At 30.8% G+C, this 6,003-nt stretch overlaps 1 non-coding gene across 1 annotated transcript; it reads left to right on the forward strand.

Moving 5' to 3' along the window:
* Positions 1-1,885: 1,885 nt before the first annotated feature.
* On the forward strand, positions 1,886-1,967 carry TRNAS-GCU (transfer RNA serine (anticodon GCU)). Its single transcript has one exon. It is a non-coding gene; the product is annotated as a tRNA-Ser (tRNA).
* Positions 1,968-6,003: the final 4,036 nt, after the last annotated feature.

The following is a 6,003-nucleotide window of genomic DNA, read 5'->3' on the forward strand; positions in this document are numbered from 1 at the left end:
AAGCAAACACAATAATGATGTCGAAACGTCTGTAATATATACTTATGATTTATATGATAATTATTTCGCAAAAAACATTTTATGTTGGGTCACATTGGTAATTCTTCCTGAATTGATTTCTGTTATAATTTCTCATGGTGAACATCGTCTTAAATTTATAGACAACGAAAAGGAAGGAGAAAGATTAATTAGAGAATTTTTTATTAATCCGAAACAAATTGATCGCAGTGACATTGGTGATGATTGTGCTGTGGTTCATCGACGACCTTTTATGATTTATAAGATATTAATATTGTAAGTACACGTTTATATATATAATACATAACGCATTATAAGTACCTCAACATTCGTTGGATGAAATTTTTCGTTATGTTTAGACGCTATTATACGTATAAACATAAATGATTAGATAAGTAGAGAAGAACAGCTGTACAATCAGTAATTAATATTAATATTTCATACCATACACACGGTATCATATTATTTATTTTATAAATTCATATATTGATAAATATGTAAATTAGTAGTATATATAGTCTGTTCGATAAGAGAGTGGTCGCAATTACTCGTAGCCGGTAAAAGATGCACTCCTAACTTTTTTGTGCTGATAGATGTTACCTTTTGTGCATGATGCATTATTAGCCATAGTTATTGTTTGATTCTTGATAGAAAAAGCATATTTCAAAATGAGAGCCACTTACGCATCGCGCTATGAAGCTGTATTTTTATGTACATATTCAAAACGACCGAAATGTACGTCTTAATCCGCTTCCACCAAATACATGCGGAAATCAAAATCATTCGTCTAAAAGTAGGTACAACATTATATTGAAACAAAAACGATAGATGATTTGCCAGAACGGCCTTTGTAAAGATGCACGTTTGGGGCTGCTTCTCAGAGCAAGGATTTGGCTATCTTTTTTATTTACAGACAACTTGAACGCAGAAAAAATGTTAAAAATATATCATAAGATTCTGATACCATCTGCCCTACGTTGGTTTATCCATAAAAATAAAGATTGGATTCTCCAAGAAGATAACGAAGCAGGTTCTGTAAAAACTGGGAAGAGCAAAATGATATCACGGCGCGCGGCGCTGGACTGAACGTCGCAATCACCCGATGCGAATTCGATTGAAAATGTATGAGCGTTTATTAAAAGAAAACTTCGTGAGAGACAGATATTCACTTTAAGACAGTTGTCTGTCGAAATTTGATGCATTTGGAGGTCTTTACCGCACGAACACACTATCAGTTTAGTGAAAAGTATGCTTTGTCCATAATAGATCGGTGGTGACTGGATCCATTATTAATGTAGTTGCATTTTAACAATAATTCTATAGAATTTAATCATTATTACTTAAATAGTAATAAATAAATTTTTCTTTCATACAAGTCGACCACGCTCTTATCGGACAGATTGTATAATTTATATAATATATAATTATATAAATTATATAATATATAATTAATATAAAATATGTCCATATGTATAACATTTTTTCCCGGATAATAATAATTCATATATTAATAAATAAATAATATTTTCTTAATCGATCTCGCATTTTTACATAAAAGATTCATCAGTGTTATACAACATTTGTAGAAATTAATAAGACTGCGTTGCAAAATCGTGTCAATTTATTCAACTCGATAAAAGTTACGTTTTTAATTAATTTTTTTTTATACGACATACGTTAATCGCTAACTGTTGCTTTATGTAAGGCACATGCCACGCCGTACATTTGCAGATATACATTTTATTGGATAGTAGGTTCTTCTATTGCTCAAATCTTTTGTAATTTATGAAAATTGTAAAATAATAATGTTAGAAGAAGTCAAGATGTCACGATTTAGTACACACATTTCGAACCTCTCAACGTGCGTGACGAGGTGGCCGAGTGGTTAAGGCGTTGGACTGCTAATCCAATGTGCTCTGCACGCGTGGGTTCGAATCCCATCCTCGTCGAACTTTTTTTTTATTTTTTTCACAGAGTATATTTAATGTTACATAAAACGGTTAATAATTCAATATTTATACAATAGTGTATTACATGAAATTCAATATTTATACAATTATGTAATAAATGAATTTAATATTTATACAATAAACAAACTCGACAAATTCTGCAGAACTATTCACAGAAACAATTTTTTTTACATTCGAGATTTCTATTTGTTTGACTTACATTTATTTCATTGAAACAATTTAATTTTAAATAAATACTATTTTGTTTAATATCAATTTTTTAGTTTTATTGTATTAAAACTATATTGTTTGGCAAAAAAAACCCGATTATTTGAAATAATAAATACTCTTCGATGAAATAACATTTCAATATAAAATGCTATAATATTTTGTTTAATACTTATTTTTTAGTTTTATTATATTAAAACTATATTGTTTAGCAAAAAAAAACACGATTATTTGGAAAAATACTTTTCGATGACATAACATTTTCTTTGATTATACTAAATATTATTTTATAAAATAAAATATTTGTTTGCAAGAAAATGTTTAGTTTTAGGTATAGGATAAGATGTATATAATTTAAGGTAAGATATGCATTTAAAAAGTTTTAAATGACCACACTTTTTAATTTAAACATTCATTTAGACTATTTCAATGAATATATTTCTTTGGATTTAATAAAATTTGTTAAATTTAAAGGAAACTTTATCACAAAATTAACATTTTATGATATTAGTTATACATACATAATGTATAAATAGGTTTCGTAAAGAAACAAATTCTTAAGGCTCCTGAGTAGTCAGCATGCGATTCAAAATCAGTCGGCGGCCTGGTGAAATGTGGCGAGATCAGTAGCCACACACACAAGCACGAGCCCATGTACATGTGCTCCCGGCGCGCCGAAAGCGAGCACATGTATATGGGCTCATGCTTGTGTGTATGTTACAGCGCCTCGCCATGACAAATGGTTGAACTTATAGGCGTGGAAAAGTGACGTTTTGATGATAAAATTTGTGCTGCATGCCATTTCGTTATTATTTGCTTAATTGTGAAAATGTGACTTGTCTCGTACTTATAAAAGTCCTAAAAATGGGCAGAAACTGTAGCTATCCTGGAATTTTATACGTACAAACGTATATTTCATTCATTTCAACAGCTGTTCAAACCATGTATTTCTGCCCAAAATTAGGCTTACTTTACCTGCCTTTTATGACTATTTACTGACTATTAAGGGAGAAAAAGATAATCTGCCCATTTTTACAGGTATTTTAAAGCAATCTCGTCATTTAGATTTATCCAAATTGTCTTTATTTATAAATAACTCGCAACATAAATTTACGTGTCATTCCTCGCTTTTGACATCACGATCCCAACATGGCCGCCGCAACTATTCAGGAGCCTTAATAAAAATATCATTGTATATTTATGATAATATGTATGATAATTTCAACGTTAAAAGAGTCCTTGTGGTAGCATCTTTATCATTTGTCACATATAATCATGCCTGAGCGCACGAAATGTTAGCTATGTAATTAATGAACTTTAATCGCTACTAAAAATATAGTCTCGATATTTTTGTATTAGGATTTTCTCTAAATTATCTCAAGAATACGTTAAAAAGAATTGTGATAATAATGGGACATTTTGTATATAACAATAAGAACGTTATTAATAAGAACAGTATTGCATATGATATTTTGTATATTTTTGTAAGAGGTCAAGAGTCGTTACATTTACTGAAAATAAAGAATTTAGGGTGATATTGGGTCACGGACGGAAAGACGAACGAATGTAACCTCCGCGTATAGTGTACTTTTACAAAGGAAAAAATTCAACATCTTATGCGAAGGGGTATATCTGTCCGTGACCTAGCGCCATCACCTAAAGCGCAGTGGTGATCAACTTTATGACAAAGGGCTGATCATGCCGATCTCTTGTGTCGTACAAATTTTGTATGACTTTCGTTAATTTCTCGTAAACAACTCGACCTTCAAAGACTCGATTGAGTCTTTGAAGGTCTCAGGGACATTCATTAAGATAATTTCTTGGAAAAAAATTGAAAAAGCCTTGCAACAGCAGGTTTTAGTTTAAACATAGATGATTCGGTATCTCTCATAAATGTTAAAACTGACAATTATATTGAAACGCCCTACGTTTGACATATTGAAGGTCCAAATTGCATAAGTATTTATAAAGAGTAACAACTTATGAAGATAATATTCGTAAAATGTTACTCTCTCCAATATGACAATTTACCTGTCTTCTACCGATATCATATTAAAAATCGATTAAGCGTAATTTATAAGTGGGACGTTGAGTAGAGATCATTCATTTTCTCTCGTATCTGTTATCGTTCCATTTATCATTTATTAGCTTTAATCTAATAATCACGCTGGTATTACTGTCTGAATATTTACGAAAAAGAAAGATTAAGTTCTCCTGTAAATTTATTCAAAACTTTCCATTTGTGTGCTCGACGTTAAATCGCATTATTTGTTTCATTGAGATATAATAATCAATTCTTAAAATTGGCGAGACAAATTTTTTCGAGACGAATTTATAAACGCGATGGTCTCTTTGTCTCATTTTAATGTATAACAGAAATCGTTGTTTTTCTTAAAAACAAATACACGGAGGGAAAAAATTCGCTATAAACGCTAATTCCATCTACGCCATACAGGTATATAGTAACAAATTCCATTTGCAAATATAGGAATAGCAAATTATTTGCAGGTGTAATAAATATTTATTCTTTTTCGTATTCGCTAGAAAAATTATTTACAACAAATGCGAAATATTCATCAAATATGCAAATTTGTTTGCTATAAATGTCAAACAAATTTGACAATCAAATTTTGTAATTCTTTTGCGTTCGTAGGAAATCTTTTCCCTCAGTGTGACGTTCAAATTAAAATTTAAATTTATTCTCCCCGGGGCTGCGAAATTGTCCACAGGCGCCCATTTTTGTATCTATAATAATAGCATAAGCAGAGCACCTAAAAAGTGTTACGTATCTCCACTGTTACACATATGACACCGCTTATGCCTATACGGGAATTTGGAGAAAGTGCGTCCTTGGCGAGTCCTACAATATCATGGTGAGTTTATATAAATGTATCATATATTATGTAAGGAGAGACTTATAGCGTTTTTTATTGGCAGAACTAGTGCACTTTAAAGTCGTTGTACAAAAATCGACGTAAAGATGTACGTTTAATAAAAATATATAAACGAATTAAACCGTGAAATATTCGATACATTTTATTGTGTTATTTGATAAAATAAATTTTGGGCATTTTATCAATTGCGATATCTCATTTTTATATTTAGATTAGAATAGTGTACAACAGCTTTAATGTGCACTGAGTGCGCACTAGTTTTGCCAATAAAAAACGCTGTTACAAAAGTATACACGAGAATCGCACACCACCTAGTTTCCTTCTTTTTAAATGAATTAGATTAATCGCACGCACACTGCACACAAAAAAAAGTAATTTTAATATTAGCAGAAACTGCTAAATCTTAGAGGATTTTATCTTATATACGGCCTCAAGAGGAATCTTCTGAAATCAAGAGGAAAATATGCTAAGCACAATAACAGTTAGAGTACTTTCGTTTTGCATCTGCAGTAAAAATCTTGCTGTTCCTAATATAATTTACTTGTAAGAAAGCACTCCGCTTTCAGTAAATATATTCCTCTTCATACAAGAGGAAAACTGTTAGAATAATCTCCAATACATTTTTAATGAATAGTCCAGTGCATTGGAAGAGGAATACTCTTTCTGTAAAAGTTTCTGCTTAGAATATGAGGTTACCGGAAATTTCACTTTACAATTAGATTCTCTTTTTTTGGATGTGTCATTGCGTATTCATATATATCTAATTTGTATGTAATTTGTAGGTAATTAAAATAGAGCACCCAAAAAAAAATATTCGCCGATAAGCGGGGAATTACTCTTAGCATTTCCTCTAAGCAAAAAATCTTAAATGAATCAGGCGCGTGTATTTATAACACGTATTCATCTATAAAAAT

This window comes from Trachymyrmex cornetzi, unplaced genomic scaffold (assembly GCF_001594075.2).
Source record: "Trachymyrmex cornetzi isolate Tcor2-1 unplaced genomic scaffold, Tcor1.1 scaffold840, whole genome shotgun sequence".
Lineage (NCBI taxonomy): Eukaryota > Metazoa > Arthropoda > Insecta > Hymenoptera > Formicidae > Trachymyrmex > Trachymyrmex cornetzi.